The 11,040-nt window shown below is 32.2% G+C and overlaps 2 long non-coding RNA genes across 5 annotated transcripts; one reads left to right on the top strand and one right to left on the bottom strand.

Annotated features, from left to right (window-relative positions):
* Nucleotides 1-6,918: 6,918 nt before the first annotated feature.
* On the bottom strand, nt 6,919-7,361 carry LOC103485841 (uncharacterized). Its single transcript, XR_536956.3, has 2 exons — nt 7,212-7,361; nt 6,919-7,138 (listed from the first exon to the last, which is right to left on the bottom strand). It is a non-coding gene; the product is annotated as an uncharacterized LOC103485841 (long non-coding RNA).
* Nucleotides 7,310-9,545, top strand: LOC103485840 (uncharacterized). 4 transcript variants are annotated; one of them, XR_007820837.1, is made up of 4 exons: nt 7,310-7,459; nt 8,208-8,425; nt 8,559-8,881; nt 9,439-9,545. It is a non-coding gene; the product is annotated as an uncharacterized LOC103485840 (long non-coding RNA). The 4 variants fall into 4 exon arrangements; XR_007820838.1 differs by having other exon boundaries at nt 8,549-8,881; XR_536954.3 differs by having other exon boundaries at nt 8,208-8,444.
* Nucleotides 9,546-11,040: the final 1,495 nt, after the last annotated feature.

Genomic DNA, 11,040 nt, shown 5'->3' with positions numbered 1-11,040 from the left:
TGGATAAATCATGGATGCATAAGAGTAAGTTATCCAAAGACTATAAATTGGGGGTAGAAAACTTTATGAATTTTGGATTTTCTAATACAAATGATGCCTCTATTCGTTGACCTTGTTTAAAATGTGGGAATTGTGAAAAACAAAGTCGCACTACTATTAGATATCACTTATATGTTAATGGAATTGATGAAAATTGTAAATTTTGGTTTTGGCATGGTGAACAACTACCTAACTCTCTTCTAAATTTGACGTCCACATGTATGAAGAGAATGATGTTGGAAGTATAAAAGAAATGATTGATGTTGCTCGTGAGGAAAATTCGAGAAAAATTCAAAAGATCCAAATGAATTTGAGAAATTGCTCAATGATGTCGAAAAATCATTATATGAAGGATGCAAAAAAATTCACCAAGTTGTATAATTTGAAAGTTAGGTAGGATGGAGTGATATTAGCTTTTCAGAACTTCTGAAAACTTTAAAGGAAAATTTGCCTACTACCAATAAGATCCTAATATCGATGTATAAAGCAAAGAAAACTTTAGGTGCACTAGGAATGAATTATGAAAAGATTCATGTATTCTCTAATTATTGTCATTCGTATAGACAAGAATACGCTAATGCAACTAAATGTCCTAAATGTGGGAATCAAGGTGGAAGTATGCTAATAATGCAAACAATGGGAAAAAAACATATTCCTAAAAAAGTTGTATGGTACTTTCCACCGATTCCACGTTTCAAAAGATTGTTTCAAAGTATTGACAAAGCTAAAAATTTGATTTGGCATGCGAAAGAGCGAGTAATGTATGGAAAATTACGACACCTTGTAGAGTCTCCAGCCTAAAAATTAGTAGATTTGAATTGACCAAACCTTGGTTCTGAACCTAGAAATATTTGTTTAGCATTGTTAGCTGATGAAATCAACCCACACAATGAAATGAGTTCTAAATATAGTTGTTGGCCTGTAATGATAGTTATTTATAATTTTCCACCATGGTTGTTGATGAAAAGAAAGTTCATGATGTTTTCAATGTTGATATTGGGTCTAAGACAACCAGGGGATGACATTGGCACGTACTTAGCACCACTAATTGAGGATTTAAAACTCTTATAGGAAATTGATGTTGAATGTTATGATGCTAATCAAGAAAAACTATTTAATTTAAGAGTTGTTTTGTTATGGATATAGTGTGAAAGGGTATAAGGCACGCCCAATTTGTGGAGATAATACAACCTCTATAAGATTAAAATATGAAAAGAAAATGGCATACCTTGAACATCGAAGATTTCTACCACGCAACCATCCATATCGGCATCAAAAGAAGTCATTTAATGGTGAAAATGAGCTTAAAACAATTTCAGAACCTTTATCTGGAAAGGCCATATATTTGATAATAAAAGACCTTGAATTTCTAAGAGGAAAGAAGAAGACAAAAAAAAACCTATAAAAGGAAGTGTAAGGAATTGTTGGAATAGAGTGTCTTCGTTTTTTAAGCTACCATATTGGAAAGATCTTCATATTAGACATTGTCTAGAAGTGATGCACATTGAAAAATAATTTGTATAAATAGATTGGGTACGCTACTTGATATTCTCAAAAAAAGTAAGGTGGTTTGAATGTTAGACGTGATTTAGTCCATTTGAAAGTTCGACCAAAGCTTGCACCTATCAACGGTGAAAAAAATATTTATTCCTCATGCTTGTTATACTCTTACAAAGGAAGAAAAGCGTTATATTCTGAAGATATTGCCAGAAGTAAAGATACCTAAAGGTTATTCTTCCAACGTTAAAAATCTTGTGTCAATGACTGATTTAAAACTTAATGGTTTAAAATCTCATGACTGTCACGTGCTCTTACAACAATTGTTTCCTATTGCGATAAGATCTGTGCTCCCAAAACATGTTCGGTATGTCATTACTCGGTTGTGTATATTTTTCAATTTGATATGTAATAAAGTCGTTGATGTGCAACAACTGAAAAAGTTGGAAGAAGATATTATAGTAACTATGTGTTGGCTAGAGAAATACTTTTCTCCCTCATTTTCACCATATATGATGCATCTTACTGTGTACATTGTTAGAGAAGTCAAACTTTGTGGGTCTGTATATCTAAGATGGATGTATCCCTTAAAAAGATACATAAAGTTCTAAAAAACTATGTGAGAAATAGACATTGTCCAAAGGGTTGTATTGCAGAAAGTTACATAGTAGAAGAAGCTATTGATCCTGTTGGACTAGGCATTGACAGATTAGATACATCTTTAGACAATTAAAGCTTTGGTAGACCATTGTCTGCAGGAGTTTCCTTCAGACCTAAACAAGATCTTCTATATCAAGCTCATCAGTACGTTTTGTTTAATACAATTGGTGTACAACCATATATAGAGTAAGTTAAAGTTTCAATTATCTTGTCTTTTTTTATTTAGTTTTATGACATAAACTTAACTATATATTACAATGTTTCAATGTTCAAGTAAACACGTGGAGGTATTACAATTGAAAAACCTAAATAAGGTACTTCATCAAAAATGGATTCAAGAACACAATTGAACTTTCATATCTTGGTTAAGAGAAAAGGTGAAATTTTAAACTTACTAATATTTTCCTGTGATGGACTTTGTAATTATGTTAAGGTACTTATCATGGTAGGTTGCATCTGAGATTGAGATGGGAAATGTTGAAGTTCCAGATAACTTGAGACGAATTGTTCATGACCACTACTACAAAAACAGACTCTCTTGACGATTTCAAATTGTCAAGAATGATTATTCTTGACGGTTTTAAAACTGTTGTTGAATTCAGTGTCAAAAAAGACAAAGTTCTTGATGGTTGGTAAAAACGTCAAGAATAGTGAATGTTGACAATTTATAACTGTCAAGTATTCAATTTTTCATGACAGTTTAAAATCGTCAAGAGTATAAGTGTTCATGACAGTTTAGAACCGTTAAGAATATGAGTATCCATGACAAAAATCGTCAAGAATATGAATATTTCTGACCTTTGATAACCGTCAAGAGTGCTTTTTCATGACATTTAATAACCGTCAAGAAAGTGATTGTTTATGACATTTAAAAACCGTCAAGAATGCAATTTTTTATGAGATTTAAAACCGTCAAGCATTTTTCTATTTTTTAATTGTAATTCAATGATATTTTTGTTCCTGTATTATGCTCCCATTTGTGTTGTATAGTGGTCCAACAATTGTTCCATAAATACATATATAAACGACAATATTCATCAAATATAAAATCTTTCACCATATCATCTCCAAAACTTTACAACTATTCCAATCATTTACAAAACCAATATACAATTTCATCAGAGTTTCAGAACAATTCAACTCTTATAAACAATTCACCTATCATCCCCCCAAATGAACAATTCACCTATGAACAAATAACCTATCAACAAAGTTTCAAAATGGCTACCACAACGTGAGTCTCACTTGTGACATCAAACCATGAACTTGCTCCACCATTATCTTTGCACTGTCACGAGTGATCTTAGCAAGTTGGGAATAATTTCTAAGAAGTGAAGATAAGGATACCTAAATCTGAAATTTGCCCAACAACATAATCTTCATTACCTAAGAGAGGAGAAGAAGAAAGTGTATTAACCCAATACTTATTCCAAAGTAAATCTTGTTGGGTTTTATGTCCTAAAACTCGTAGATAGTAAATATAATCAATTGACTGTCATTAATAAAGTGTTTTATTATTATAATTTCAATAAGTGTTATTGATTATATTATTAGTTTTGTCTTAATAACCTAAATCCAATAAACCAACATCCTAAGTTGTTTGATGAGTCTTGAACAGTATGTAGAGACATACGGGGATCAATGTTGAAGATCAGGTTAAAGAGTCTATAGTATAACGTTAAGGTTGGGTACCTTATCCTGTTAACAATATGGATACGGCTCACTTTGTATTTGATACAAACACATTGATCCAATGCGTTCATGTATGCGACATGCGAGTGAGGGTATCCTATGCAATGAGTTTGCATAAGACTGGACCACGAAATAGTAATCACTAGATGTAACTCCGTTAACTAGCTGGATTTCTGTTTCATTAGGATGACCTAGGTGACTTAATCTTAATCCTGAGTGTATTATGAACTCTTGTTTGCGAGGGATTGTCCTTTGATTTGTACGGGTGAGAGTGGCCAAATTGCCGACTCAATATGCTTATCATTTTGGGGACAAGACCGAGTGGAGAGACGGGAACATAATCACACAAGATGAAATTCACTCTTTCCCACCTTTAGGGTAAGTAGATAAGTGTTCCTTAAATGGTGTCTCCGGGACTTGAACAAAGGGCCCTACTCTCTCTATGGCACGAGAGAGATTTGTGTTTAGTGATTGGACCATAAACAGGTTGTTCATTAGAGGAGCATTAGTATTTAAGGACTAGAGGTAACCCTGGGGTAAAATGGTAATTTGACCCAGCTGGCATTACGAACACTTGTGAAGGACTAACTTACTGGTATTGGTCTATATCCATGGACACAGAAATATATCTATGGTGAGAAGAGTTCAACTGTGAGTCTTTAGTGGAGTGTACACACAGTTAACGAATATTGATTAATGTAGTTAATGAGTTTAGTTAATTAATCTCCTATCGTTGTAGCTTATGATCTGTAGGTCCATTAGGTCCTCTTCCTAGCTCATAAAGAGTAATGAGATTTATTTAAATTGTTGTAATTTGAAATGTTCAGATTTACTTGGGGAATTAATATAATATATATTGATACATTATAATATAAAGTTTATATTTTAATTAGACTTTATTATATAAATTTAATTTTGGATATGATTCAAAATTAAATTACGAGAGAATAAAATATTTGAATAAGTTCAAATATTAGTTTAATGTGAATTAGATTCATATTAAAACTATAAGTTAAAATTTAATGTGTATATGATACATATTAAAACTATAGGTTATGAGAGAAACTATAGGTTATGCGAGAGAGATTCATTTAAATATGATTTTAATGAAAATATTAATTAAATATAATTTAATTAATTATTAAATTAATTAATTAATTTAATATATATTAATTTAATAATTATTATTAAGTTTTCTCACGTTCCCATTCATTATCTCCAACTTCCCACTTCTTCCGTCTGAAGAAGTGGGAATACTTTGCGTAACAAAAATGGTGGTGAATTTTGTGAAAATGAATTGCTCTCCCATTTTCTCTCTGAGCAAAATTTTCTCTCTAAGAAAAATTCCCTTATTCCAATTTTGGTTCCCTCAAACCATCTCAATTAGAGAATAGGAAGGTTTCCAAGTGGTGGTGCCCAAATTGGTGATTGGTAGATTCAAAGTCGTCAACAAGCGTAAGTTTTCTTCTCTGTATTTTTATTCAAAGCATGTTTAACCATAAAAATTGTTTTTGTAATTTTTTGCCAATGTATTGGTATTTTTAAGGTTCCAATTAAAATTGGATTTATGTAATTATTCTGTTGTAAAGGGTTTTCATCCCTTCAAATCTAAGAGGTGGCAATCAAGTGAAGTCTTTGAAATAAGTGATATCAAGCTCATAATACTGCAATAACGTGTAAAAGTTAAGAAAATCGCATACCCAATGAAAAATAAACTGAGGACATCTAACAAGGTGAAAGATCAAAGGAGGAAACATGTTTACAATGCACACCAAAGTATTCGATCCTATTCAGTGGGATGGTTTGATACTCAGAAACAGGCTCAACCCCCCTCCATAAGAACATTTCAAAAATCAGCCACAACAAATTATTGACAATAAGTCAAAATTTTCTTCATATTGGAAGGTAGATGGTTATAAATTACTTTGTCTAATAACTGGTTAACTCCTAACATATTAGAAAATGTGCACATAAGAAATTAGAGAAAATGCAAGACTAAATAATAGAAAATCATAAATGTAGATGAAAGGTCTATGAATGTATTCTTAGATTCAGGGGAATTAAACTTCTCGCGAGCAACCCTAGCTTCTTCACGTGCATTATGCAGCACTTCAGATAACTATAAAAATTTAAGATCTTACTAGAACTCTCCTTTCGCAATATTATTACACGATAGCAAACTAAGATAAATCCAATTTAAAAACCATGAATATCTTGTATCAATATAAACATGGAACTATAGGGAGAAACTTTCTTTATTTGCGATAAAGAAGAAAACAACAATAAAGAAACAAAATGTTACAATAAAAGGAATAATTTTAATAAAGAAATCCCTTTCTATTTTCCAATGTCTGTCTCCAAAATTAGACAAGTTTTTTGGTTATGCAACATAGTTTCCAATATTTAACTTTTAGCCCATGAACTTTAGCTTGCTTGGAGAGCGTTTCCAGTTATATAACCTATTTAAAGAAGCTACTATAGTTCTATTAAGAAATTCATGATTTCAAAAAGTTTATGTGATGTTTGCCATATTTCCAAAAATATAAATTAATTGGTTGGTTGGTTGGGTAGACCTAAATTTGCAAAAACATTTCACGTATTAGCACGAGTACAAAAAGTGTATGGCATTGATTTGGTAGAGAAACCCGCTTTAATTTTACTCAAAATAAAGGCAAGAAGAATATAAGATGCAATTTGGGGAGATTTCAGGAGACTCCTCGACTCTCCCATTAATATCTACAGTACAGTTTTAAAACAACTTTTCCATATATTTCAACATTTATTCTTCACATCCTAGTTGGTTTCCCTTCTAACCAACTTCCATCTTGTGTACTCTGCTCTAACCGTCCTAGCTTACATCATTGGACTATTTTTGGCAATCATTAGCTAAGTAACCAAAAACAAATAATACCTCAAAATCTACTAAACTACTTGGAAAACACAAAATAGGACAGTTTCATTAGTGTTTAAATAATAGGGAGTCAAGACACATAATATAAACCATGTGCTAAAATAATAAGACAATGATACTGAGAGGAGAGATGATGTATTTATATAAATGGAGTCCAAATTAAATGAGTGTTAATGTGGAAAACTCAAGCTTTAATGGAATTGAAATACAAGACAGCGTAGAAAAAGTTCGTGAGTCGCCGTCAGATTGAGAAGCATTGTCACTGATGGGTTGATCGTCGTCATCAGATGGGCAGAATGCCAATGTAGAAGACTCCTGCTGCTAATGTGTTAGTAAACCCTAAACAAAAAATTGCAGATCATGTTAAATGTGTAGACTAAAACAATAAAGAAATAAATAATGAGCTAAGAACCTGGTGATAGCGGCGGACATAACAAGCAGAAACGACGACGAACACAACTGAGGAAAGTTAAAAGACGACAACGGCTTGAGCAAATAAATCGATCTGGACTGGAAACGTGCATAAATGGTTGTGGACGTAACTGGTGGCGAACGAACTAGTGGTGGACGCTACGACAGACGAAGACACAGCGGCGACTTGAGGAGATCGACTAGAAACGCTGCAAGCAGACGAAGAGATCCACTAGAAATGGGCAGAAGGTACAGAAATGCTTTCTTCGTCATTGAGAAATACGGGAGAAATTAGGGTTTTTTTTACAAAATTTGGGGAAAAGGGAAATTGGGGTTTAGGTTTTTGAAAAAAAGAAAATAGTTTTTATTTAAAAAGTAAAAAGAATTAGTTTTTTTTTTTAAATAGGTTTTTATTTTTGTTTTCAATTATTTAGTAATTCTGGACGTTTTTGAAATGTCAAGGAAAATTATCTTACTTGACATTTTAAAAATGTCAAGAAATTTTAAAAATTACTCCCCTCCGCCTTTTCATAAAAATTCTTGACGGTTTTCTTTTTAAATTATCCCTTTCTTTACGCTTTTTTCAAAAACCGTCAAGAAAGACTCTTTTTCTAGTAGTGGACCCTCATCCTTTTGTCATTAAGTATAATAGTTATGTCATTAATGGATGTCGCTATCACACAAAGTTTTACGATAAGAATTGAAGTGTTCAAAATGGTGGAGTTAGTTTAGTGGCAAAAAGAATGCAAGTGTCCAGTTCGAAAGATAAAAAACCCCATCATCGGAGATATTTCCTTTTACGAAGTGATTCAAGATATATATGAACTTAATTATAATATATTCAATGTTGCAATGTTTAGATGCGATTAGGTTGAGAACAATAGTGGTATGAAGATCGATGACCTTGGTTTTGTCTTAGTTGATTTAAAAAGAATAGGTCACAAGTCTAATTCATTTATAATGGCAACCCAAGTAAGACAATTTTTTTATGTTGAAGATCAAGTGATGTTAGGTGGTCAATTGTGCTTACTCCACCACAGAGAGATTGTGAAGGTCAATCAAATGATGATGAACTCGAAGATATCGTGTTACATTGTGAAGGAGTACCTAGTGATATGCCAAATATCGATGGAAGCAATGATTTGGATGATAGTATCTCAACATATGTGCAATCAGACTGTGAAGGCACATGGATTCCTAAATAACGCATTTTGGGTGGGTTTCTACTTATTATGTACGTATATGCTATGTTTGATTTTGTATATGCCTAGTATGCCTAATATAATCTACATTGTAAAATTAATTTTTAATATTACTTTGTTCTTCTTACACATGGAGCCAACGATAGTAAGAGACGATCAAGACAAGGAGGTTGGTGGAGTTGAGATTGATTGATTAGTTGTTGGAGGAGTTACTGAACAAAATGTAGAAAGGCCTAAGAAACAAAGAAAATGGGGACCTACGATTATGTTCGATGTGACACGTGTTTGAAGTAAAGGTGGGAGAAAATTGGTTTAATACAATGAAGATGACGTACCTATTGGAGAAAATGGGATAAAGCTAAGCTCTTTTATTAACAAGGTCGTGTGTACACTACCATATTTCCATTAACTATATCATGGACAGATGTGTCTGTAAAAATTGAAGGAAAAGATCTATATCATAGTTGAGGTAAATTTGTTTACAGTTTTTGTACAAGTTTATTTCAATTGACAATATGACACTAACTGATCTCGAATCTTAGGCTACATTTATAATCCATAGAAGGTCTAGAAAGAGCATTCTTAAGACTACATGCACAACATTCCGTCAATTTAATCATTGGTTGATGAAGAAACATATCTAGCCATTAAAAAATGAACCTGAACTTTTGAGACAACCACCATACATCTATTCTTACATTAACCAAAAATAGCTGGAAGAATTTGTTAGATTTAGACTATGTCCACATTTTGAGGTATCAATGAATTTATTTATATTTTAGGTATTAAATATTTGTTAAGAAACTATATAAAACCCCAATATAATATTATATTTGTGTAGGACAAAAGAAAACTTCAACAAGAGAGACGGAAGAAGAATAAGTATAACCATTGACTTTCAAGAAAAGGTTATGTTAATCTTCAAGAGGAATTGTTAACAAGTAGTTTATGTTTAAATTAGTCTTAAAAGCTTCTTAATCAATATAATGAATGTATATATTGAAACGTAGAAAAATATATCTTCAGAAGAAGGTGATCTTGACCAAGCTAGCATGTGGAAGGAGGCTCGTGTAGATAAGAATGGCCAATACGACAATGAAGATGTCCAAGAAGTTATGAATCGTATAGTAAGACACATTACAATTTTATATTCTTTAAAGTTTTATGAAATTAAGTTATATATATATATATATATATATATATATATATATATATATATATATATATATATATATATATGTATATATATGCATTTTTAGGATGAGATCTCAAAACTTGTGCTGATAAAGAGCAGTCTCTAAACAATGTTTTGACATAAGCTTTGGGTACACAAGAGAGAAATGGTCGTGTACGTGGAGTTGGCGGGTTTGTCACCCCAACTGCTTATTTTCACACAACAAAACACTCAAAGAAACAGAGTGAAAAAATTGAAAAGCTTAGTCAAGAAAATGAAAAGTTTCGTTTGCGAGTTCAAGAACTAGAGAATATTCACATATCAACACAATCTACATCGATGTCTGTACATGGATCTTGCTCCAAATCAAGATTGGGATATGAGATTCAATGTCAAAAAAAATTGGAAAAGGAGAAAATGAATGTCACAACGAAGGTGATTAAAGAGGAGGTGAATGTGGATGTGATTATTTTGGATGATCAACATGAGGATGCTATCGAGGTAATTAGCTAAGTTTTGGCAAAATTTGATGCATGAGTTTCTATAAGTCTTATAAAGTTTAGCCATGTTGGATTTATGGCTTTCTTAGGTTCTTAATAAAAAAGAAGTTGTTTGTGAGTCAAATATCGACATGCCACTACCTTTGAAGACAATACATAGATTTATTGAAAAAGTAATGGACAAAGATTCAAACATTCGTTACCAACTATCATTCTCGTTGTTTGGTATCGGTAGGAAGACTTGTGTTCTTCGAGAAGATATTATTGATTTTTGTATTATGCGAGAAATTAAGACTTTGACATTGATTGCATATATGGCGTAAGTACTCATTCATCCACTCCAGTCTATTTATATAAATACTTGTTTATTGACTTTTCTATCTTTCTTAGGTATTTGCCTTCACAAGATCATGTTTCAAATTACATCTTCGTTGATCTGTCCCTTATATCAGTTGGACAAAACACCCAAGAAGTTAGAGTTCGCAATCTATGCAGTAGATTAATGGCTTCAAAACAAAACCAACTCATTCTGGCTCCTTTCAATCCAGGGTAAGTAATACTTACTAATCAATTCATTGAAATGTATATCACTTTTTCTTCCATTGATATTGAAACACGTAACTTATACTTTTATGTGTTATCCGTTTAGCTTTTGATTCTCTCCTTCGTATTCATCATCTAGGTAAACTGTAGAAGCTAAGGGTTACAAATTATGTTAAGGCAATCTTGGGGGGTTGATTTAGTGTAGAGAATCTGGTTTGTAGGCATCTTAGTTGTTTGAGTTATTTAGGTAGAGAAACAAGTTTTATGAAAATAATCTACTTGTATTCTTTCTATGTATTGGTTGTTGGGCACTTCCGGCTATTACTCGTACAATGAGATAGTCTATTATCTTGACTCACTTCAAACAACATCAAGAGTAGATATTAGATATGTAACTGACACGTAAGTAAG

Source organism: Cucumis melo, chromosome 5 (assembly GCF_025177605.1).
Source record: "Cucumis melo cultivar AY chromosome 5, USDA_Cmelo_AY_1.0, whole genome shotgun sequence".
In the NCBI taxonomy this organism is placed as follows: domain Eukaryota; kingdom Viridiplantae; phylum Streptophyta; class Magnoliopsida; order Cucurbitales; family Cucurbitaceae; genus Cucumis; species Cucumis melo.
This window is presented reverse-complemented; position numbering and strand designations above follow the sequence as displayed.